Source organism: Coturnix japonica, chromosome 2 (genome assembly GCF_054131305.1).
Source record: "Coturnix japonica strain WE chromosome 2, WE-NBRP24, whole genome shotgun sequence".
NCBI lineage: Eukaryota > Metazoa > Chordata > Aves > Galliformes > Phasianidae > Coturnix > Coturnix japonica.
Genome location: NC_140664.1, coordinates 30,228,723 through 30,254,591, shown reverse-complemented (window position 1 = coordinate 30,254,591; position 25,869 = coordinate 30,228,723). Strand labels below are relative to the sequence as shown.

At 36.6% G+C, this 25,869-nt stretch overlaps 1 protein-coding gene across 5 annotated transcripts in view; it reads left to right on the top strand.

Moving 5' to 3' along the window:
• The window catches only part of C2H8orf34 (chromosome 2 C8orf34 homolog), a 146,780-nt gene that overhangs the window by 63,084 nt on the left and 57,827 nt on the right, over positions 1-25,869 (top strand). The gene's annotated exons all lie outside the window — the stretch shown is intronic.

The following is a 25,869-nucleotide window of genomic DNA, read 5'->3' as shown; positions in this document are numbered from 1 at the left end:
CCACCAGGATCTACGGGTCCTTTTCTGCAGAGCTGCTTTTCAGCCAGGTGGTCCCCACCTGTGCTCGATCCTCCCCTATTGAAGGTCTTTTGAAGAGGTATAATCTGAACCTATATAGCTGAGGGCTGGATCCTGTAGAATTCTGATCCTTTCTTGGGATTTTTGTGGCTGAATTCTTGTCTTCTTATAACTATCACAACTACCTCGTACTTTTCTACCATATCCTGTCAGGTTTGTGTTTGTATACACTTTATGACATATGCCCACTTGATACTCTGTCTTTAACATCTGGAGGAGAAAGCTCTCTATAGACATTTTTCAGACTGTCCAGCAAGTGTAATTGCATTCTTTGCAGAATGACTTACTTCAATTTCCTTTTCACATGTGAAATTATTTATATAATATTGTCATCTGGAAATGGCATGAACTGGACATGTAAAAACTCCACAAAAAGCTGAATCCACAAAAAGCTGAAATTGACAACTTCTGAGATCAGTTTTTTTTCACTTGCTTTTCAGGTTTGTGCTGAACTTGTGCCTGCTAGACTTGCAAATGTGGTTGATGTTTATGCTATTTGGAATTGATTTTATATGAAGTTATTCGTGACTTTGAGAAGAGAGACTCTTGAAAATAAATGGTGCAAATTAGTATGAAAAGTATGTTATTTATTCTTTATGTCAAGCATATTTCTGTGATGCTAATTAATTGGGACTACTTAATTAAGGTTTACACACAGCTGGACCTATGAGATAAAAGTCACTGATTTGTGGAAACAGAATTTGGCACTAATTTGGACTTAGAAATAAGTGAAGAAAACTTGTTCCTATAGTGGCTCTGTGACCAAATATTTTGGGTTAATCATCTGAAGCAGCTGACTACAGTATTTGATTCACTAATTTCAGTTTAAGTGGACCTCTTAAAAATAATGGCATTTTCTTGTTGCATTCTTTTAATTCATTTTCCTTCAAACCTTTTTTATTAGCCTGCTCCACTGCGGAAATTTTTTAAATGAATCATTTATTTTCGTTCCAAAATTGAGAAATAAAAAAGGACAAGTCATCTCTGCCTGGTTTCTGATGCATGTTAAGTCTTTCTTCTTTGAGATGAGGCAACATTGCTTTTTGGGATCTTTGTTCTGACTATAAGCGTCTAATTTTTCAGCAGTACTCAAGCTGCATGTATGTGTGTACCTTCAGGGCTTGAGGATTACTTGAATGTTTCATCTGGAAATAAAATTCTAGAAATTTTGAGAAGATAAATGAGAAATACCCTCTCAAGGAAGATCAACATATATATATGTAAAAGATAGGTATATTTATTGCAAGAAAAACTGCCAGGTATTAGACTCTCAACTCTCAGTGATATTTATATCTGACTAATATGCTGTAGATAACACGAAGTAAGAATCGGAACAGAGTGAACTATAAGTGACGTGCTTCTAAATGTTTTGTGTCATGTCTTTTTAAGCTGGAATCTGCTGGAACAAGGTTTTGGAAATATCTGTAGAAAAACAGATTCAATTTTCACATCCACTGCACACCACCACACAACATTTTCCAGAGATTCATCTGTTTTTCTGATGCTTTCGTTCCTTCGTGAAACCTTCCAATTGCTGAAACTGTATTTTAATGTTAGTTGTAGAAAATAGATTTTGATTTACATTTCATAATGCATATAGAAGTTATACATTCTGGTACAGCTAGTGGAAAGTGTGTGAGATTTCTGAAGTAAAATATTGAATCTGAAACACTGCAAAACTAATGAGAAAGTAATGTAAATTCAGGATCTTACCTGATTATGTAACTATTCTGATAAAAAAAAAAGTTATCCCAATAGTTCATGCTTGATTCGGTTAGGTTTTCTATTTTATCTGATTTTTAAGGTTGTGTGTGTCACTCCCTGGGTTAGCCATGCTGTCTCAGTTGGTGCTCAGCCATTGGTTCAGGCTGTGACCTCACAATTCTGCTGCATCACAGAATCACAGAACTGTAGAGTTTAGAAGGGACCACTAGAGATCATCGAGTCCAACTCCCCTGCCAAAGCAGGTTCCCTACACCACATCACACAGGTAGGCATCCAGTCGGGTATTGAATATCTCCAGAGAAGGAGACTCCACCACCTCCCTGGGCAGCCTGTTCCAGTGCTCTGTCACCCTCACCGTAAAGAAGTTCTTGCACACATTTGTGCGGAACTTCCTATGCTGAAGTTTCAGCCCACTACCCCTAGTCCTGTCCCCACACATTACTGAAAAGAGACCAGACTCACCACTATGGCTCCCACACCTCAGGTATTTATAAACCTGGATCAAGTCCCCTCTCAGCCTTCTTTTCTCAAGGCTAAACAGACCCAGTTCCCTAAGTCTCTCCTCATAGGGGAGATGCTCCAGGCCCTTCACCATCTTTGTGGCCCTCCGCTGGACTCTTTCCAAGAGATCCCTGTCTTTTTTGTACTGGGGAGCCCAGAACTGGACACAATATTTCAGATGAGGCCTCACCAGGGCAGAGTAGAGGGGGAGGATCACCTCCTTCGACCTGCTGGACATGCTCTTTTTAATACACCTCAGTATGCCCTTGGCCTTTTTGGCTACAAGGGCACACTGCTGGCTCATGGCCAACCTGTCGTCCACCAGGACGCCCAGGTCCCTCTCAGCAGAGCTCCTCTCCATCAGGTCTTCCCCCACTTGCTTTTGTTAAACCTCATCTGGTTTCTTACTGCTCAGCATATCTTCTGATTTTCACCTTACCAATATTCACAAAATTGTGACCTGATCTCAAAAGCTTTTGTGTTAGTACCCACAAAACTGGGTTCCCCAGTTCAAAACAAGGACAGGGATCTCATAGGTAAAGCCCAGAAGAGGGCCACAAAGATGACAAAGGGCCTGGACCGTCTCCGGTATGAGGATCTGGATCTGTTCAGCCTGGGAAAAAGAAGACTGAGAGAGGATCTGATAACTGTTTATGAGTATCTAAAGGGAGATGAGAAGCAAATGGATGAGACTAGGCTCTTCTCAGTGGTGTGTTGTGATAGGAAAAGTAGCAATGGCCTAAAAAGTCTAATTCTTGCTGAATCTGTAGTCACTTTTTCATACTTTACTTTCTTCACACCTTTCTCTTGCCTGGTCTTGGTAGATCAGCTAAATTTGTTTCTGCTTCTGGTGGAGTAGTTAATGGAGTTGAAACCAAGCCTGATAGCGCTAGAATGCAGCCTTGGGCTATGATTTTATGCATGCCAACACAATCTTGAGAAGTTAGATATCAAATAACATCCCTGTACTCTCACTCTCCTTCACACAACTGTTAGGTGTGAAATGTAGTATTTACTCACTAAATACTAGGTACAATTTTGGGAACTTCATAAAGGATAGTCATATGTAGTTTGCCTTGAAATAATGAGTATTTGTCTTAATTGTTTGAAGTTAGATAGTGCCTTTCCTATATTTACTTTTTATGTAGTACTGTTAAGACACTTGTTTGCCTTCCAAACACTCCTGAGTTCATCCTTTGTTATTGCTACTCTGTCAATAGGATGGCAGAATGATGCATGATTACATTAATTCTTTTCCTTGGGGGCTGATTCTATCTCTCTTCCTTAAGAAAAGAGTCTGTAAATATTCTCTGTGCGGGAAAGGGAGTTCTTGCTCATTCCAGCAGTCTATATTTTAATTCCACGATTTCTCATCTCATACCCCAACTACTTTTAATTACAAGTAAGATGATCTGAATGTTGTAATGGGCGTTGCACCATTATTGTCTCAGTGTTGTCCTTCTTGTCATTCTTCTTGTCTCTCTTCTTATCTCTTTTCTGTCCCTCACCTGTCCCTCTTTCTTTCCTCCCTCTTTCCTCCCTCTTTCCTCCTTCTTTCCTCCTTCCACTTTCTGCAACTCAAATTAACTTAGCATGTATTTTCAGGGTATTTCTTTGTCCTCTAGCTTAATAATTCAGGACATGTTATTGCATTTCCCAAGATTTACAGGTAGGAAATAATTTGAATTAGTAATATAACTACCATAGAAAAGTGAAAAATTCTGAAAAACAATGCTTAATTAATGACAGGGAAAAAACAGAAATGAAAAAAAAACCAACCAACCGCTCCCCCCAACCCACCAAATAAATTTTCAGTCAGAGCCATCTAATTCAGCAATTGATATAATTACATTAACAACTGTCTCTACGGTTTATTGACACAGAAGTCATAGAGGGAACATTTAAAACGTATAGAGAAACTGACAATTTTCTGTAGGGTGGAAGATGAGTAGACAATGCTGAATGTCAGTGAATTGATTTGTACATCAGATTTGAAATTCACATGTCACACTGGACACTATGCATGTTACTAACCACAGAAGAATAGTCTCTTGGGTGTTATTATGGTTTATATAAATTTTCAGTATGAATTTGTGAGTATGGGAAAGTTACTGAGAATAGCATAGATAATGTTTTGAGTGTAAGTAGCTAAGTCTTTAGATCTTTGCTCAAACTGGGAAGTGCATTTCTCTGCCATTTCTTATTATGAGTCCCAGAAAGAATGAAATTGAAGCTAACAGGTACTGTAGCAGCACAAGGGAATAATATTAGATTGTTAGTAAATGATTTTTTTAAAAAAATTTTTTTATTTTTCATAAAAGTATGGATATTTCAGAATATCTAGTATTTCTAGTAGAAACTGCAGTGAAATTGTGCTTAAAAGAGTTGGTATTTCATGTAAGCATAATATTGTCTACTCAGGCTAAAACAATTAGGTTAGAAAAAGCGTCCATGGTTTTGAGAAGTTATAGTACAGTTAAGAGAATACAGAGAAAAATAGAGCCTTACCTTAATAGTAAAAATGGACACAAATGTGAATGTTTTGGGTAAACGAGAATGATCCTTCAGTTTACAAACCTAGTTCCACTGCAAATTGGAAGAGTGAACTATGAATGACTGGCAAGGGATTTAAATGTGATTATCGATGAACTGGATTTTTTTTTAGCTACAATACAATTTTCCGTAGATACTGAAGGTTGTATTGTCGAAAGGGAGCTGTGACCACCGGGGGGCGCTGATGGTTTTCCTTTCTGGGCTGATTAACCTACATGCAGATTAATCTATGGGAAAGACAAGAAAAATCGTTGTTTTTTTTCTTTTGTTTTTCCTTCTTCCCAAAAGTTATAAATCTAAAATAAATGCTTTATCATTGTAAGAGGCATATGGAAATTGAAATTGAAAGCTCGTTTCTGTGAGGCTTTGCAATTGTACAATATCCTTATAGTTTCTTGTTAAACCTAGTTACTCTTTTAAACCTATGATACATGCGAATCATTTAAAAGAAACATGAAGAGAAAATGAGAAACAGAACTATTTCTTTTCGCCTTGAAACAGAAAAGTAACATTTTCCTACGACAAAGCAATGATTTAATTATTTTATACAGTAAAGAAATGGTTTAGTGTGCAGTAAAAAAAGAATTGGAAGCACAAATCTCCCATCATAGCCTGTGATATGGTAGCTGTCTTTGAAACTGCCCAGATTTGTCCATTTTAACAAATTAAGCTTTTTTTTTGCCAATTTTTCCAAGTCTGGGTAGACAATCCTGTAAGTCTGTTCCATGACTCAACTAATCATACAAATTGGGAAGATCTGGTTTATGTCATCTTGATTAATTTAGAAGCAAGTGAACTTGAAGTGCAACACTTGTCAAAATGTGGCAGAATTGTGTTAACAATTGTTGCTCATAAAGACTGCCGCCACCCACTTATATGTAATAATTTATCCCAATTCTTTAAACCTGCTGGCAAAGCAGTTCTCAAAATACAGGTAAGGGATAAATATGCACAGCAAAGAAGCAGAAGCAGCGCTGATATTCAGCAACTGTTGACGTGTTTACATTCTTTCTTGAAAGAATGAACTTTGTTGTTATAATGTATTTTCATTTCTTGATTTTCTAGTGTTTGTAATTAAGTAGGCATGTATTTAATGACATATCAATAGTAACATTTAGCACTGGAAAATTCATTTATGCACAAGAATCATGACATAGTGTGTGAAGTAGCATAATATAAATCAATACGTCATACAAAACCAGTTGGTTGTACCTGAATAAATAAAACAATTTGGTTGGGAGAGAGGAGATGTTAAGCTCAAAGTGCTCATCAAGAATGATTGCCTTCATATTTGTATTTCAATGTCGTTACTGAATTAATCCTTGCTTAGCTATAGGGAATGTAGTATCCTTTTCCTGTGTGTGCAATTGATATTATTACTATAAATTACTTATCACAATTTAAGGTCTAGAAATAATCTCTGTATAAAGGCCAGAAAACTAAACACCTGGAAAGAAAATCTAAATGAGTATAACTGCAAGAAAAAAAAAAAAAAAAGATTCAGCATTTCCAGGTTCCTCTGTTTAGAGTTTTAACCAATTTGATACTTTCTCATGACATTAAATAGGGTTTTTTTTTGTTTTGTTGTTGTTGTTTGTTTTGTGTTGTTGTTGTTCTGTTGTGTTTTTTTTTTTGTAATGGAATTTGTTCTTGCTTGGTATGTTTGAAAGACATGTGTATGAATAATAGAGGCAGTTTTAGTTTTTAAGTATGACCAAAAGAGGTGAGGTGTGTACAGTTTTTGTGATTAACTTGGGAAGTGCTTATTTAAAAACTATTGTAAAAACAGAGAAGTTAGTGCTACAGCTGCTGTTAAAACTCTCCTACTGCACAGTTGATTCTGTAATTTCTTCTAAGATGCTGAAGTTCCAGGGAGTTTTAAGGGCTTTTTCTTTGTCAAATTCTTCACTGTACATGTATTGCTTTCTTTATTTCTGACTTCATGCTTTTAGTCCGCAGCACACCTGGTCCTTTGTTAGAATCATGTGGAATAATTGAATATTAAATGTTTCTAATCCTTCCACTGTGTTTTTTCTAATAAGTTCTTTAAGATGTGACTATTTTACTTTCTGGATTTGTTTGTTGTTCGATTGTCAATACAAAAGCCTATCTTAAATAATTAGCTGAGTTGGTTATACCTGTTGGCAAAAAGAGACCACTCAGAGAAATCTGTCTTTAATCAAACAAACAAAAAAAAAAAAGTAGTATATCCCTTTATCTTATGCCGACATAAAATATATAAAATAAGAAGGCATTTATCATAAAGTAAATGAATGAATTTTGTTTTGCATATTATTTTGCAAAATGAAATGCACCTTCAAGATTTGATCACTTATTTTCTATGAAAAACTCCTTTCAACAAAAAAGAGGCTTTTCACCTATGAATATGAAAAGCTCAGCAATCAATAATGTGAAAGCTGCTGCTGATATGATATAGGCTGGGTTTTTTTGTTTGTATGTTTGTTTTTGTGTGTATGTGTTTACTTTCTCATAGAAGATTAGTATAGAAGAGTATCTTTTTCTATCTATTAGTATAGAAAGTATCTTTCTCATAGAAGATTAGAAAGAATGTGCTAGTACTATTCAAAAGTTGGTTTTAGTAATTGCTATTTTTAGAGAACAGGCATTGCCCATCTTCTCTTCAGTGAATTCTTCAATAAAAGACTCTTAGTGATCATTATAAACAGATGCAAGCATGTATAGAAAATGTTTCTGAAAACCATCAGTAGCTTGACTTTAAATTTCCTGTGGAGAATCAAGTGTTTACCTCATTAGAAGCAAGCTGCAGGATGGGAAATAGTGTGAATTTGTCAGGGCATGTGTATTAAATGAAATTAGTTGATATGAGCAGGAGAACAGTGCAAGAGAAAAGAAAGGTGAAATTATAGCTTAAAAGGCCAACATAAAGTACGTTTATAAGAATTCTTATTAGTGACAAAACTACATCTGCAGGAGTACCGCAATTTTCTGAAGTAATCTGAAATATCATAATTTCTGTTGTTGGGAACATATTTATCATTTTTTTCTACCTGAAGCTCAAGTATTCTTCATCCACAGAGCAGTCTGTAATGGTTTATAATGTATAAACCACTGTATGTATAATATATGTATAGATTCATATATGTGTATTACACATGTATATAATCCTTTTTGTGACTATGGATTTTTTTGCTATTCTTTATTACTGACAGACACTTCCTGAGATACTGACATGAAGGGCAGGAATGTTCTAAGATTATGAATTTGAAGTCAAGAATTGCAGTTTAAGAACAAGTGTTGTGCCACATTTGTAGTTTGTTGATAATAAAAGCACAGGCTGTTCCCTATGGAAATTAGTATCTGTTCTGTTTCCTGTACCCTGTATCATTAAAAAGGGGTCAGGTATTTTATTCAGTGCAATTTCAGTGTAGCATTTTATAATTCACAGGGCTGTATAAGCATTCCTTAAAGAAAAGCAATGGATATCAGAGTGGACTGAATGGCAGAGAGCTTTTTCTTTAATGTTCCAAATAAGACTGAAATGGGAATTTTGAATTTTTCTCTTTCTCTGAAAATGCCCAAGCCCCTCCTGCAGCCTTGTGAAATTGACATTCCTGTCAGTTTCCCTGCTTGTAGTAGCTGTGAAATCGACAAGAATGTCAATTTCACGGAGGAGCCCCATGGGACTGACAAGATCTGTTGCTCAGGGGCAGCTCCTGTGTGGACTGTGCAATTACTGACCTGGACCACCTATCTCAGAATTTACAAGCATGGTCTACGTCTGAACTCTGCAATTAGAAGACAGGGGTTGTAATGGCATTTTGATTTCAGTGTGCTGCATGTGAATCTGATCCTTGGTTAGAGCCAGAGCTTCTTTAACCTTCTGGCTTCCATCTCCTTGGAAACTCTGATGCTTTGTGCTCTAAGAAGCAAATATTTACTCGTAGCAGGTAGGCTTTCTCAGACTTATGTGATAACAAATTCCTTTCAGCAAGAAGCCAGATTTTCCAGCATCTCAGTCTTTGGGACAAATGTTTGACAAGATTGCCATTGAGTAGGAAAGTAAATCTGTACTGAGTAAAAGTATAGGGAACTTAGTATTTGGAAACCTAGTATATGTAGTGTTAATGATACTGTATTTTTGAATACAGCTGAAAGGATTAACATAGATATCTGAATGTCAGTCATACACTGTGTGAAAATATTGATCCCTGAGATACTTCTGAAGAACTTCAACTAGAAAAAATACTATCTTGAGGTATGTTTGGAACAAATAATAGGTAAAACGAAATTTATCATTTTTCATTATCTGCTCAGAATTGCTTTTCCTGAAAGAAGGAGTGAAGATCCAGAATATTGTTCTTGTCATCTAGTGTCTGAATAGTCCAGACCAGTTGCTTAGCTCTGAAAAATACTTAGTTCTCTTCTCTAGAGTGGCATTCCTTAACTAACAGTATAGCAAATACCACTGTGCTTTTGGATATTTTAACAAGATGGACTCTTATCTGCAGTTCCTTTGTATGTTCAGATAACAAAGTGAGCTGAAATTTGGATGGAGAATGAAGGGTGCACCTACCCCTTAGGCACTGCATCATTCCTTAAAGTCTGGCTGCCCAATTCAAAATAAACGGATCTTGGCTATGAAACTGATATTTTCTTGGTGGAATCAGACTGTATAAAAGGGGAAGCTGCTGGGATTTACCAAATAATCATAGAATCACCAAGGCTGGAAAAGACCTAAGAGATCATTCAGTCCAACTGTTCACCTATTACCAATAGCTCCCACTAAACCATGTCCCTCAGCACAACATTCAGTCATTCCTTGAATACCCCCAGGGTCGGTGACTCCACCACCTCCCTGGGCAGTGCATTCCAGTGCCTGACCACCCTTTCTGAGAAGTAATACTTCCTAATGTCCAGCTTGAATCTCCCCTGCTGCAACTTGAAACCATTCCCTCTAGTTCTATCACTAATGACACGAGAGAAGAGGCCGACCCCCAGCTCACCACAAACTCCCTTCAGGAAGTTATAGAGAGCAATAAGGTCTCCCCTGAGCCTCCTCTTCTCCAGGCTGAACATTCCCAGCTCCTTCAGCCTCTCCTCGTATGGCCTGTGCTGCAGACCCCTCACCAGCTTTGTTGCCCTCCCTTGAGCATGTTCTAGGTCCTCATTGTCTTTCTTGCAGTGAGAGGCCCAAAACTGGACTAGGTACTCGAGGTGCAGCCTCACCAGGGCTGAGTACAGGGGAACAATCACTTCTCTGCTCCTTCTGGCAACACTGTTTCTGATGCAAGCCAGGATGCCATTGGCCTTCTTGGACGCCTGAGCACACTTTTGGCTCATGTTCAGCCGACATTGATTCATCAATCAATACCTCCAGGTCCATTTCCTCTATGCCATCTTCCAGTCACTCTGCCCCAAGCCTGTAGCGTCGCCCAGGGCTGTTGTAGCCAAAGTGTAGGATGCAGCATTTGGTCTTGTTGAACCTCATCCCATTGGCTTCAGCCCAGCTCTCCAGCCTGTTCAGATCCCTCTGTAGGGCCTCGCTACCCCCAGGCAGATCCACACTCCCAGCCAATTTGGTGTCATAATGATGTAATAATAGGAAGGGTTCTGAATGCGAAATTGTGAAAATGAGGAGAAAAACACATCTTTAACTTGTTTCTTTGCTACAGAATGCAATAATGGAAAGTTTTTAGGTTACACTTTCACTCTTAGTGGTGTAACATCTAAGCAATATTTCAAATCACCTTTGTATGAAAATTAGTTATGACTGTGGTGTAGCAGTATTCAAGAGTTTTTGTGTTCAGAATCTCATTGGGAGTGACTGGATAGTCAATTAAGTTCTGTTTTGTTTACTGTTAAGTAATCCAGAGCCACACATTTTGTCAGTATGCATCAGAATGCTTATATTGCACCAACAATTTTAAGTATTGTAAGGGATTATTTATTTAAAAGTATTTGTGTGTATGTTACCAACATCAGTTTTGGTATGTGAAAATCCACAGGTTTGTTTGTCAACTGGTATGTAAAGTTACAGTGTTGTTACCGTCCAGTGAGTGTCTTCCTGCATATAAGATTCACTGAAGTATTAGAGCATTTGTGTATACTCGTCTTGTATAGTGAAAATAGGATGCACTCTTTTTTAAAGTAAAAACTTATTTTAAATAAAAACTAACAATTGAACTGAGAAGAAAATTTGCTTCCACTTCTCACTTGAAATTCAGTGTTTAAATTTTTCAAATGAGTTTACCTCTGCCCTTTGATTAAATTTTGGTGGTCTAGCTATTAGATACTGTTTTGAGAAAGAGGACTTCAAAGGGCTTTCTGTATACGTTTCTGTATAAATATTTCATTGCTTCTGGTACAAAATAGCTGTGATCTATACCGTTGCTTCTGAAGTTAATACTGGCTAGAACACTAAGCACTTAATCATTGCTTTCTTGCAGTATTTACTAAACCAACCATTTTACCATCAGCAACATTACCTCCTTCTAAAAGGTGAACATGCATAGTGAAGTCAAGACTTTTTTTCTCTGTATAAAGCTAGAAGAAGTTCTAATCATAAGACTAGAGCACAGCCACCTTTTCAGAATTTGTGCAGTTATGATTCTATGAAAGCATTAAAAGTATTGATGAAAAAGTGCCAGTAGGCATGGCATTTTTGTAATCCCATAAATAACTTTTGTGAAAACCTCTCTCAAGAGAATATTAAAGAAGCAGATGGTCAAATGGTGAGGTAAAAAGATGCTGTCATGGAATATAAACTCCTCATGTAGCAAAGGAATAATAGATAAATAAATGTTGTCTGTAGAACTTATTTTTTAAGCAGACTAAGAACAGTAGACTACCTATGTTAGATTGTATTGTTTAGTATATTAACGTTCGCCACTGAGAGATTATACACATTTACAACATTACACAACTATTCAAGCTGGTCAAGACCAAAAACTAGCAAAGAACTGTCTACAGTTTAACAGCATGACGGTGGATGAATGTTGTTGTTGTTGCTAAATGTCTGGAAACATCTGAAAAAGAGTGGTTTGAACTACTGCTATAGCTTTCAGATTATTCACATGAACAGTTGTGATGAAATGCTTGCAGGCCCATAACAGCTGTGAATGTAAAAGGAACCAGCTACCTTTGAGCCATGCTATTAGTTCAAAAGGGAAGATTAACTGCCCTGCACATCCTGTAAAACTTCTTGCATGTCTCCTTCAGTTGTCCATGTGTGTATCTAGTGAGATACCTCAATCTGGTATAGAGGGTTTCCATTCTAGTCACCCTAGTCTCAGATTGGTTCCAGAAGAAGTGAAGGAGATTTGAAAAATCTGTGAGAGGGAAATAAAGACAGTAAGAAATTGAAGTTTCATACACATCAGTTTGATGAAGGAATGAAGGAAGGTAAGCAAAATAATTAGTGGGAATAAATTGGTTCCTTTTTAGGTTCTGACAGACTTGCAGCAGGAGATCTTTGGCCGAAGCTGTTACCACCCTCAGCCATCTGCCCTGCACGTTTAATAGATATGGAAGCCCTCAGGGCAGAGACATCTGATCTGCTTGTAAATCTGCTTTCAGGCCAGTGCATTAAGGAAGTCTATTTCTGCCTAGGAAGGCAGCAGTGTTTGTCAGAGGAGGGGAAGATAGTTTAGGCTGGTAGAAAGTCAGACAAGCAGTCTGCCTGAGACTTTGCAAATTTGATATTTTAAGAGCAAAAGCTAATAAAACTGTACTGTCACTGCTGAAATCTGATAAAGATGGAAATGCTTGTTTTATCTGGAGTGTATTCACAGTCAGATAGTTACAAAGATGTGAGTTTAGTATGATGTAAACCAGTAGTTTTCCTCTGTGTAGTTATCCCTAGCGTAATGTTTCCCCCCCTACCCCCCAAGTTTTCAGCCTCTGGTTTCCTGATTCCATGTCCACAGGTGATTTTTCTATGATGTTCATCTTTGATTTTTCATACTACCTCATCCTAGGAACTTCTAAACCTTCTGATCGATTTCAACAGAATTTAATAGGTCTCATGCATGAAATTTCTCCAAATTTATGAAATTTGGTATCTGGATATGAGAATCTCATGAGTATTGCAGATTGATCAGTACTGTGGCTTTGAGTCATTGAATGTACCTGTTCTCTCACTCAAGGAATTTGGGACAAGCTGATTAACTGGAAGAGAGGGAAGGTGGTCAAAAAGTTATTGCTAGGGGAAGGGTAGTATAGGAAATACAGAGGGTAACATCTGAAATCAGTGTGAAAGGATTACTGGGATGTAACACAAAGCTGTAGGAAGTCATTCATTACATTTGGTGCTTATAGAAGAACTATCTGAACTATTTTTGTGTTTGCTTCCCTGACCAGAAAGAATTCTAATTCAATTTTCTGCTGCAAAGTGTGTTTCTATAGCTTAACACAAGATGAAATGCAACTTTAGATTTAATACCTGCAAGATGAATACAATTTTAAATCCTTTAGACAGCAAATAATATGACAAATAATGAATAGCATGACAAAATGCAAACTCTTGTTGCTTATTCTTGAAGACAGTGATTGAGCCTATATTAAAAGCCTTTTACTTACACAGCCATTGTTTAATAGTGTTTTTCACTTGAAGGAATACTGAGTTATAGAAAAAAACCTACGTGGAATATTTTTTTTTTAATGATTGTAGTTGTTGCAAGGTCAAAATGATGGAGGAAGAATAAACAGAGAGAAGAAGTAGATGGAAGTAAAAGGTCAATTTTAGTGAAGAAGAGACATGCTTCTTCAGAAAGGTAACTCAAAATAAGATTTGGTATGCCTTGATATAGTAAGTGAGAGAGAGAGATTTAAAACAAAATGTAATGAAAGCATTTTGAAACAACTGTTCAGCACATCTACAATTTTAAATATTGCACTTGTCTACTTTGTTTTCTGTCTCAAGAAATTACATGACAAAGCATTCAACATATGGAATTCTGTGTACAGCAGTAACCGCCTTTACTACTCTGCAGACAAAGGATTTCTTACTTTCTTTTTCTTTTATTATTTTACAGCATATATGTAGCAGTTTTGAGCAGATCAGGAAGCTCATTAGCCATGGCAGGGATTCACAGTGTGATTATGCCTCAAACTACCTGGAGTTTGCAAGTTTAGTGTTAGCTTAGAGTTACTTAGACTTACAGTTATAGTAGTAACTGCAGTGTACCTGCTGACTTCAGAAGGACCACCAACTTCTCTTTTTGGGTTTTCTTTTAATAACTTCATGTAGAAGTATTTCTTTATATATAAATGTAATCACTGTAAGTTCTATTATCTGTAAGATATTTTGACTACAGAGGAGATGGAGGTGGAGGGAAATACTGTAGATGAGAGAAACAGAAATAACAGAATTTGGGATATGAAAAATACAAATCCAAAAGTGAGAATTTGTAAGAAGATTAATCAAAGGAAAAATCTGTTTATAGCATCATACTAAAAGTATGCTGAAAATAAATTAAAAAGAACTGAAAGGCGGATGTCAGCTGAAGTCTGTGTTTCTACTGTCATACGCAGCTAATAGATGCATCGTGTAATTGGTGAGGACTGGGATGGTGAAGGAGAAACAACTGCATTAAGAGCACTTTGAGGCCTACAGGGCTATAGTTAGTATGAATTGATATTGGAAACTAGTGCTTGTTTTTGTTGTTGGGTTTTGTTTTGTTTTGTTTTGTGTTGTTTTTCTTCTGCATGTGGTACTGTTGGTTTAAGCTTAATATCTCCATGGAACATCTTAATCTTACACACGTTTGCCTTGGAGCTATGAAAGTTTGGACAATTTTTATCTTTCAGCTTGATAATAATATAAACAGTATCCTTTTGCATAAGCAACCTTTTCCAAAGAAACAGGTATTAAAACGACTGCTAAAACTCATTTCTGATATCTACCTAATATATCCTCAAATAGGTTATAGCCTGTAGGATTTCACCTGCACTTTCCAAGGAAACTAAAACTGATATTTCATGCCGACAGAGCTATACAGTTGTTTCCATTGAAGTTCCTTTATGAAGTTCTGTGACTTAAGCAAATTATACAAGAAGTTATGGATGCTTAACTGGTTTTATGTCACTGGGCACTGAATTGAAAACATGCTAAGTTATATTTTCAAATCAGCTATTCTAATTGCCTCTTTAAACCAATCCATGTCTGAGCAAAAAATATATATATTACAAAAACAAACAAACAAAAAAGTTGGTGAGTATAAGTCTGGGCTGGTCCAATTATTACAGCAATAGAACAGAGAGAAGATGAAAACCGTTGAGCTCTCTCACCCTCCTCATTGTGAGCCACACAAATACTACAGTGAGGATCTTGGAAAAGTGAGCTGTACAGGAAGCACACTTTAAAAAGTTAAATCCTGCTTTCACTGAAGTGTGTTTGGATACTGATGTGTATAAAGAAAAGATATCACTGTGAGGGAATATGAAGAGGGATGATGAATCACCTTTGGAAGAATGTGTAAAAATAAGGCTGGAAACGATTAGCAGAATATTGAGAGAGTGAGCAGCTGAAAAAAAAATGGAAATGTAATAGGATATGTATGTGTATATGTGAGGGTAAATGCATGAAGTTTTTACGTTCCTGGCCCTAACAGTGGAGGTTACAATGTGCATTTGTGACAGAAGGAGGAGTTCTGAACAAGAATAGATCACATTTATTAGTTTACTGTTTTCTGGGTAACACTGATACAGCCCAAGTTTCTTAAAGAAGTATTCTATCTTAGAAATATCCGGTAATGGATAAAGAATAAAATAGCAGTGGAGAGAACTATAGTTATTCCTTTGCTTTTAATTCTCTTCAGGGAAAATATACAGACCTGGAAATAATTAAATATAAATAAGTATGCAAATAATAGGATTTTTTTGTTTTGATTTTTAATCAGTTGCAAAGAAAGACAAATCCAGTTGCGGCTTCAAAAAGGTCTGTCCCCTTATTTTATTAAAAACAGAAGTTATTAAAATATTTTCAGTTCAGTGAGAAATAAAACTTGAAAAGATATTGTAAATAGAACAAGAATATAAAATTGTTCTTAAATGCAGAGTTCACAATAAAAGCATGATAGCCACAGACTTATTCTGTCCAAGAGAGATTACATACTTGTTTTATTTTTATTTTTTTGTCTGAAACGTTCCCACCTTAATGTAGAATTTTGAAGTGTTGTTGACATTTGAACATTCCTATTTTTTGAAACTGTAATTAGTGGTGTTCATAAACCAAGCTAATGCTGCAGTTCTTCAGTCATGTCTCTTCTGATGTAGAATTTCATCTTCAAGGCTATTCAGAGAGGTAACATACTCTTCAGTAACTGTAAAAAATAACTGCAGTATCATATCCATTTTATGTTTACTGCTACTGTTTATAAACCATTATTAGCAATCAAAATTTATGACTTGTATAAAATGAAAATATATTATTACTATTTTTGTTCTTGTACATAATCTTTTGCCTAGCTAAACTCAACTGAAAGCATGAAAGTTTGAGATGGAGAAGAACCATAGTAGCCATGTGCCAGCTTTACAGTTTTTATATTCCTCTCATTACTGGTAGATTTCTGAGCACTGGAAGGCAAGTCAGCTAGTTTATTCTGTAAAAGGTTACCCAGTTGGGTGGTATATGTCCTGCACCTGACCTACGGAGAAGCTACCGCATTGAGTGCAATCAAGTAGTTCCCCTACACAGCACAGAATATCAACTGTTACTGAATGCACAGCTCCTTCTGCAAAAACCCTCATTTGTCTTCTACACATAATGAATATATTCATACCTAATTTACTTATGGAATTGTTTCCTCTTGTTCACCTGTTATCTCTCTTAAAGTTTACACCAGCACATTGCAGCTGACTTTTTTTCTTGAAGTATGGGTTACTGTACGTTTTATTTTGGATATTGAGAAGCTGACTGAGTGGTTGCCCTTTTATATACACAAAATAACTTTATGCATCATTTTGTTTTTATTTTTGATTCTCAGTCAGAGTACATGTGACGTGACTGTAGGCAAATGTTAATGGCCGGAGAGAGAATTCCTCAGAATGTCAAGATTTAATTATTGAATCACTATCACCTAAATGCAGAAATACTATAAGTAATGCCTGGGACGAAAAGACTTGGCAGGGTGGCTGACAATGCTTTGCAGACTCTTTTTCCCATTTGACTGTAAAGGGAGATGTATCTTTCCAGAGGATGTTGTCAAATGTGATTAATGTCCTTAGGGGGAGAAAAGAGTCTTTTGATGTTTTCAAGTATTTCCGAGAAAAGTTTATGTTTCTGCTGTTTTTCTGTAAATGAAGAGCAACTGGATTATGTCAGTCACAAGTATGAAGGCTAAATATATCATTTATAATAAATATTAAAATAGTGTTTTGTTTTGTTTTTCTTATGAACACTTGCGTTATTCAAAAGAAAGTACTATTTGCTTTGTGAACTTTGTTTAGATGGCTTTATACTTCTGAGAGGCAAAATATTGTCAGTGTATAGCATCTGATCGCTAGTTGTTTTTTCTTCTTTAAATATTAACTGTGTATTGATCTGTTTAGAAGTGTTGGTGAGGAATATCAGATAACATGTTTGCATATGTAGGCACAGCTCTTCTGTGAGAACTACCATATTCTATAAACAGAGAAATCATGCCACCATTGCATTAGGATTTTTTGATAACTTTTTATGTAGGATTTGTTATATAAATTTGGTTTGTCCCTACCGGACATCACTTCTAACTTCTAAATGAGCAATACTGAATCACAAAATAATTTAGCAATATTTTTCGTTATATTGGATCATCATGAATTATTCACAGCTATCTAGATGATAACTGAAGTGACATTAATCATTAAGATGGGAGCTTTTCATTGCTGTGATGAGAAATTATGGTAACTGCTATAGGTATTTTCTCAGGGTACTTGTTGAAAGCATTGTGAGAAAGCTTGCAGACTAAGAAAAGCTATTGCCTAGGTGAAAGGGAATAGAGGGAGATTTTGATAACTGAAGGAGCTTCTGGCTCAAGAATGTTTTGAGGTAACATTATATGAGGCTTACTCTTCTGGAAGCATACGTAGTTAATCAAGAATGTTATTCACAGGCTGAATAAATGGATTTCTGTGGACTTGCTGAAGTGTTATCAGGTGTTTAAAAATGTTTTTAAAGTGTTTTTGGGAACCTGAAGAGATGTTGCCTTTGAAGAAACACAATTGAATTGATATGACCTCATTTTGTGGATTACCACATGTAGCTGTACGCTATTTTAACAACAGTATTTGTGGTAATGAAGCAGATAACTAAGGAGTTTTTGATAATTTGATTCATAGATGACTTCCATCATTTCTGATAACTTTCTAAGTTAAATACGTAGTGTACATAGTGCAAAATACCTCTTGCACCTTAGGGTATAGCTCTAAGAATTAGGCTGAACTTAAATGAATGTGGACAAACAAGAATCAAGGAGGAACAACCATATTAGTGGGAATGGTAGAAAAAGAGAAGGGTGGAAATGGGACATTCTCTGTCATTGGTAACAAGCTACTGGATTACCAGACTGTGTGTCCTTAGTACCTGCTGGTTAACACCTTGGAGACTGACCTCATTCATCCACCACTTGAGCTAATAATATTTCAGGGCCAGGGAATTGCATTTGTATGCTTGAAAACTATGGCTCTTTTATGTTGTCCTGATTTATCTTCTGATACAATCCTACATGTTTTCCTTTTGTTTGAAATAGATCTCTTCTGCTGTACATTGTTGAAGATGCTTTCGGGGTTTTATTATTATTATTTTCTCTCTTATTTCTGGTACTGTTCATGCTGAAAGTTTGGTTTCATTTCATCTGTAGGTTATCAGTCAAACTGATGGCATTCTTAAGAACTTAGCACAGGTGGTTCTTTCTGAGAAGAAAAATGTGTTGAATTAGTCATTTGTCTTCTGTGATAAAATATACTCTTTTCTGCTGTCCCCTTCAATTCTTTCTGTGGTTTGTTTCCTTCATCCTTGGTTGTTTTTGTTAGTTTATTTTTTTTGTTTTGTTTTATTTAATTTTAATTTATTTTTTTACAGTTATTTGATAAACATTTACAATCTGACATTGAACTGTCATTTCATTGAGAAATCCCTGCCTCATTCTCAATTTAAAAAGTAACTTCAAATAAATAACTTGCTGTTTTTATACTCTGCAGGAGATGCCATACTGTGGCCGCCAGGTGATCTGGCTCATGTTCTGTTCCACTACTGACTACTCCAGAGTTATCTGTTAGATCTATTGGAGTTTCACAGCTTTTCTATTAAGCAGTGATAACCCCAAGGACTGTATTTTGCAATAATTTAGATAAGTTTTCAGAATTTCAGAGTTTTTGGAGTCATTGGCAAATTTAGCTTGAATGCATTGGTGTAATGATTTAACTTAGTATACCTTGAGAGGCACAGTTGCCAGGTGAGGCTGTCTGATCCATTTACAAGGTGACACTAGAGTTTTGAGAGGAGATTGTCTGGACAAATGTGTGGTTCTAATAGAAATCCAGGAGAGATTATAGTAGTGAGTAAAAAGAAATTCAACTCTTACAATCTATGTGATAGTGAGTATAAGCTAATTACATGAACTAACATATTGTAGTGACTAATCTGTTTTTTATGCAATAATCTTGTACTGCAGTATTCAGCGAAAGTGTAGCGATCACATATATTATATGTACTACATTTATAGTTGTTTTTCACTTGAGACAGCTTTCTTTCCTGTGTAATTGTTCAAGCATTGCAGGAAATCCAAAAGCCGCCTAATTTTCTTTTATCCAAACCAAACACAAGAGCAAACATGACCCAACAGTTTGCTGAACCGAAAGACTGTACAAAACAGATTTCTAACAACTAAGCAATACTTACACAACACACCAAAAACACAGGCCTTTTAGTAACTAATTGTTTTGTTTTAAAAAAGCTTACATTCCTCTCCAGTAAAAAATAAACAGAATAGAAGGCTGTATGGTTTACTTGGAACTATATTACCTGGCTAATCTATAGGCTGTGTGGGATACTTTTGATATACCTGCTAGTTTGCCTGACCCAGCTGGGGAGATAAAATTGTATTTTAAAATTTTATTCTGCCTTCTCATGAAAGACATCAGTGGTATGACTTTAATCAGTCTGTGAGGAAGAGCATTCACTGTCAGCTGTGATGCCACTGGTATGTTGATGGTATCCAGCTCAGTGTCTGTTTTCTTGAGTATGTACAGTGTGGTCTTCCAGATGTCCCACTGTCTGGCCAAAATACAGATTGTGATGGAAAACAGACAGTCATGTCTCAGCACAAAGCAGAGCTGATGTGAGCTGATAGAGGGATGAAGCTAGAAGAAATGGAGCTTCACCTATTGGATCCCATCTTACAGTCATTCTTATCTTTAATTCATAGGTAGCAGAGGTAATAAGGATGGCATTTGTCCCTTTGCAGATCAGGAAAAGTTTGAAGACCAATATCAAAGATCCGCAGTTTATTTATTCTGGCTTGTTATCTGACCTCTTGGTCATTATCATAGAGTTATTGACATGTCTGCCTCAGCAAGAACTATGCTGTCTTTGTCAGTTTATGTTTTCGTGACCATACTCTGAAAGACAAGTATGGTGTTTAAATGCATTTGGAGTGCAGTCATCTTAATTTAAAAAACATGAAAAAAATTATGGAAATGGAGATAATTCCATTGCAGTAATCCTTGTGCTAGATAGGCTTATGAAAGAAAGCATACAAATGATGCAAGGCTGACACTTGAGAAATGCTTGTGCTACTATTTCTTTTAAAAGAAAGCTGTTGGAGGGTCAAGTATTACTGGAAATGTTTGGCATAAGATTATTTGTAATTTTTATTCTTCGCCACAACTTTCATTTCAATAAAAGGTGAATTTCCACTGGCCTCTTGACAAGTCAGCTAAGATTAATGCTGCCAAGGGGCAGGTAGAATAAACTAAATGGATGCAAATAGACATGAATGTAGCCCTTACTGTGAAAACTGATTCATACAAAATTAAGTTGTTCTTTAACATCTTCTCTGGTTGGAAAATCCCTGTAGATGCTTTAGCTTTAGTGAGCTATACTGTCAAATTAGTTATTCTTTATCTTAAAGCATTTTTGTAAAAATCACACAGACATCCAAATTATCAGTTTCATTCAAAATAGATTGAATGAAGGAACATGTAAATGACAGCGTCATGTGAAATTCAATATTTTGGCAATATTTTAAGGAACATCTGTAGTACATTAACCAAACATGCTAGAAAAACATTATGGCTGGCTACTCTTTGCTAGAAAGTAAAAACCAAACAAATTAAAAACAAAATGGGACCTTTTAAATAAGCACTTCTTTCTTAGGTCCTGGTATTTTAAACAGATTTTTAAAATACTTACTGATTTAAATGTGTCTTGTTCTATTTCTATGAAAAAAGCTTTGTTGTTTTTCTTTAAGAATGCAGATTTTGAGCACAGTCTGAATTGCGTATTCAAATAAACATAGTGGTTGCATAAATCACATCAGAAATGGAACTGATTAGAAATATTGATCAAAACTTCCTTTCAAATAAAGTTGTTATACTTTGAGCTGAAGCAGAAAAAAAGGGAAGTTTGCTGAGGAGTAATGCTGATTAAGTTTCTTTTTGATGACATTTGTCTTTCAAAGTTTCTGGTTATTTTGTGGATTTTCTCATTGTGAATCATTGCTTTGTGCATTATACTATTGTACAAATATTACAGTTGCAGTAAAGCATTATGGAATGCAACATAATAAATGAAATATTCTAATTTTTCTTTTATTTGCATTATCAAAATATGTAATATATTCTAATTAATAGTACATTCCCTTTATTGTAAAAACAAAGCATTGAATGAAATACCTTAGATGACAGTTTGTGCCAAAACACTGCAGAGCACTGTTGTGTTATTGTTTCTTAAGTAGAGGTTGGATATTTGCAGCTGTTGTTTGTGCTTCTAGATTGTTTTGCCTTGGATTCTTAGTACGGCATAAGTGATCACGATGCCAGTTCTTTTCAGTTGTTGTTATGGACCTGGTCATATAAATCAAATGAGACTATAATGTTGCAACCAATCAGTCGTTTGGGCCATTGGGAGACACAACTTGTTCTCTAAAGTTCATGTACCTGATATTGCGTGAGAGGCTGAAGCCTGGACTCGTGATTGTAAAAATCTTAATCCCCTCAGGCAGTATTCCTTCAGTCTGGCCTGCCAGCAGATTTTGTAGTAAACAGACAATCTTCCATATGGATAAAGGGAGAGTAAGTAAGAGATGGAGTCTGTGCGCCAGTTCTTTTTGCAGTTGTCTAACATAGTGAAGTGTGCTCTGGTGAATACGGAAGAATTTAATCAGAAAAGGCTACCTGCTTTACTAATTCTAGTCTCAGTTTAAAATAGAAATATTGAGGAACTGAAGAAAGATTTCTGTTCTTCTTGCTGATTAAAAGTGAGAACTTTAACTGTGAATACATTTTCTAAGTGTATACAAAGAGTGCTACTTGCTACAGCCCCAGGTTGATTTTTGTTGTTGTTTTTTGACTGTGGGGTAGAATTCTGCTGAACTGGAATAATATATGTAGAGATGGAGATGCAGATTCAGGGATGTGCAAAATCAGGTTTCAGTTGTTTTGGTGTGCTATATATCTTACAGTGAAAGCACAAACACCAGGAAAATTTCTTGCCATCTGTAGATGCCAGAGGTCTGGATTAGGTGACATTCCAATATTTTGAAGGTATTAATGGGAAAAACATATTATAATGAACTGTGTTGCCAAGTTCATAATCTCAAAGTCATAGAAAAATAAGAGAAAAAATAATAAGAGAAAAAGAATTGAAATGTCCTATACTAGTGTATTGAGAAAGATAACTCCAGTTTAGCTTTGGTTGAAGTAAGTGATTAAATAAAGTTTCAGGAGTGGAGCATAAGGCCTTCTAGATTAATGGTTCCTTTTTGTCTTGAAGCTTAAATCCTGAATCTTCCAGTAATTCATTGGAATTAAGGTAGGATCTGGAGGGGCCCTGTTGATGTTGCTAAGAAAAATTATCTAAAGCAGAGATGAGTGGTTAGCATAATAAGAAACATAAGTATGACATACAGAGCAGCAGAAATGCCTGGAAAGTAAGCAAAACTGCTATATGAAGCCGTTTTTTTATTTTACTTCATTTTTTCCTAAGTGTACCAGAGCATATTGGTCCTGTTCTTTAGTCAACAATCTGTGACAAATCAGTGTTATCTACAGGCAACAATACATCAATGTCTGTCCTGATGGAAGAATACTGACTTCAGAAATGCATTGCTTCAGAGAAAGAGCTATCATTTTAATGGTGCATCAGAATTGACTGGAGGCCTGCAAGAACATAAATTAAGATTCATTATAATGTTTGATCCCACATGAAAATATTTGTTGGCTTTCACAGAATCACAGAATCACAGAATTGTAGGGGTTGGAAAGGACCTCTAGAGGTCATCGAGTCCAACCCCCCTGCCAAAGCAGGTTCCCTACACCATGTCACACATGTAGGCGTCCAGGCGGGTCTTAAATATCTCCAGAGAAGGAGACTCCACCACCTCCCTGGGCAGCCTGTTCCAGTGCTCTGTCACCCTCACTGTAAAGAAGTTCTTCCGCACATTTGTGCGGAACTTCCTTTGCTGTACTTTCATCCCATTTACACCTAGTCCTATCCCCACGCACTACTGAAAAGAGACCAGCCTCACCACTATGGCTCCCACACCTCAGGTATTTATAAACCTGGATCAAGTCCCCTCTCAGCCTTCTTTTCTCAAGGCTAAACAGACCCAGTTCCCTAAGTCTCTCCTCATAGGGGAGATGCTCCAGGCCCTTCACCATCTTTGTGGCCCTCCGCTGGACTCTTTCCAAGAGATCCCTGTCTTTTTTGTACTGGGAAGCCCAGAACTGGACACAATATTCCAGATGAGGCCTCACCAGGGCAGAGTAGAGGGGGAGGATCACCTCCTTCGACCTGCTGGACACGCTCTTTTTAATACACCCCAGTATGCCATTGGCTTTTTTGGCTACAAGGGCACACTGCTGGCTCGGTTAATCTGTCGTCCATCAGGACGCCCAGGTCCCTCTCAGCAGAGCTCCTCTCCAGCAGGTCTTCCCCCAGCCTGTACTGGTGCATGCAATTATTTCTACCCAGGTGCAAGACTCTACACTTGCTTTTGTTAAACCTCATCTGGTTTCTTACTGCCCAGCTCTCCAGCCTGTCCAGGTCTCGCTGAATGGCAGCACAGCCTTCAGGCGTGTCAGCCAATCCTCCCAACTTTGTGTCATCAGCAAACTTGCTGAGGGTGGTCACTATCCCCTCATCAAGGTCGTTGATGAAGATGTTGAACAAGACCGGACCCAGTACAGACCCCTGGGGGACGCCGCTAGTTACAGGCCTCCAGCCAGACCCCACACCGCCAGCGACAACCCTCTGCACTCTGCCAGTCAGCCAGTTTTCAACCCACTTCACCGTCCACTCATCTATCCCATACTTCCTAATCTTTGTTATAAGGATAGCCCCAAGTAGGTCCCGAAGGAGATCAAAGTTGGCTCTCCTAAAGTCCAGGGTAGCAATCCTACTTTTTGCTTTGCTTCCTCCACTCAGGATCTCGGACTCCACCATCTCATGGTCAATACATCCCAAGCTGCCCCCAACTTTTACTTCCTTAACAAGTCCTTCCTTATTGGTGAGAATGCTAATTTTCTAAAAATTTGAGAGGTTTAATAGTATTCCTGTCCTCTCTCACAGAAGCAGTCATCTACTTAGCTTTTTTTCTCTTTTTTTCTCAGTGAATTATGTCATTGCTCCTCAACAAAATTACTGAACCACCCAGCTTTATCGTTGCTAGTTGATCTAGCAAAAAATACATTGAAAGAGAAAGATTCAGCATTCCAGGCCCTGTAACTGAATTGACTTCTCAAATGAAATCTTTTTTTTTTTGCTAAGATTGATTTATTAGCACGTCCTTGTATATATTACCACATGCTGGTAAATATCAGTTCTGCATAAAATTCTGCCAATTTGTCTGTTAATTACAGCTATAGGTACATCATGTATAGGTACAACAGCCTACATCACTTCTCCACTGAAACACTCTTAGTTTTTAATCAAACAGGGAACAGCTGAAAACCCCATTTTATGAAATCACATCTGTTCAAGGGGGGAAAATATAAGGCTTGTGCTTCAATTTCATTTAAACTGTAATCCATCCAGTGGTTTACATCTATTAAAAAATATGGAACTTTTTGCACCTCTTTAAAACACAATTTAACATTATTTATTTTAATACATAGTATGTTCCAAATGCGTAATGCCTTCTCTGAAATGCCTCATAGGTGATTGATTTTATAACTCTTTATCATATATCCTTCCAAGTCCTTTGAATTAGTTTGTATATAAACTACAGATCACATTTAAAGTTGTGGAAATGGTGTAAACTGATGACAGAATTACTGAAACGGTCTATTTATACCAGTAAGACAAGGAGGAGGGAGGGTTTTGTTAAACACTGAAATAAAACATTGCAGGTAAGAAGACTTAGTTACAAAAATTTCGTAGCAGGAAATTCATTTGATTTTAGTCTTCATGTGCTTTTATTCTCAGCACAATTGATGGATCTTGTTTATTGAAATGGAAGTCTCCCAAAAAGAGTGTGATTAGCATGGCATTATCCTGCCATGTCTAGTACTCCACTATGTGTATGTAATGACTACTTGTGTAATTTAAATTCCAGTTGAACCTATATGGCTTCTGATTTTACAATTCTCTGTGATCTTTTACTGTCTGATTGTACAACTGACAGTCCACCTTTACATGCTTACTGCTTCACTTGGGTCATTTAATGTCTGGTTTCTTTTGTAGATATAAGTATATGAAAATATATGTACATATATTATCTGAAAGACATTTTAATTAGATTATAACGTTCTATATATTGCAAACCACAAACCTCAGTCAGAACATGGAATGGTTGGTGCCCATTCAATAGCAGCTAGTTAGCACTCTGTTTA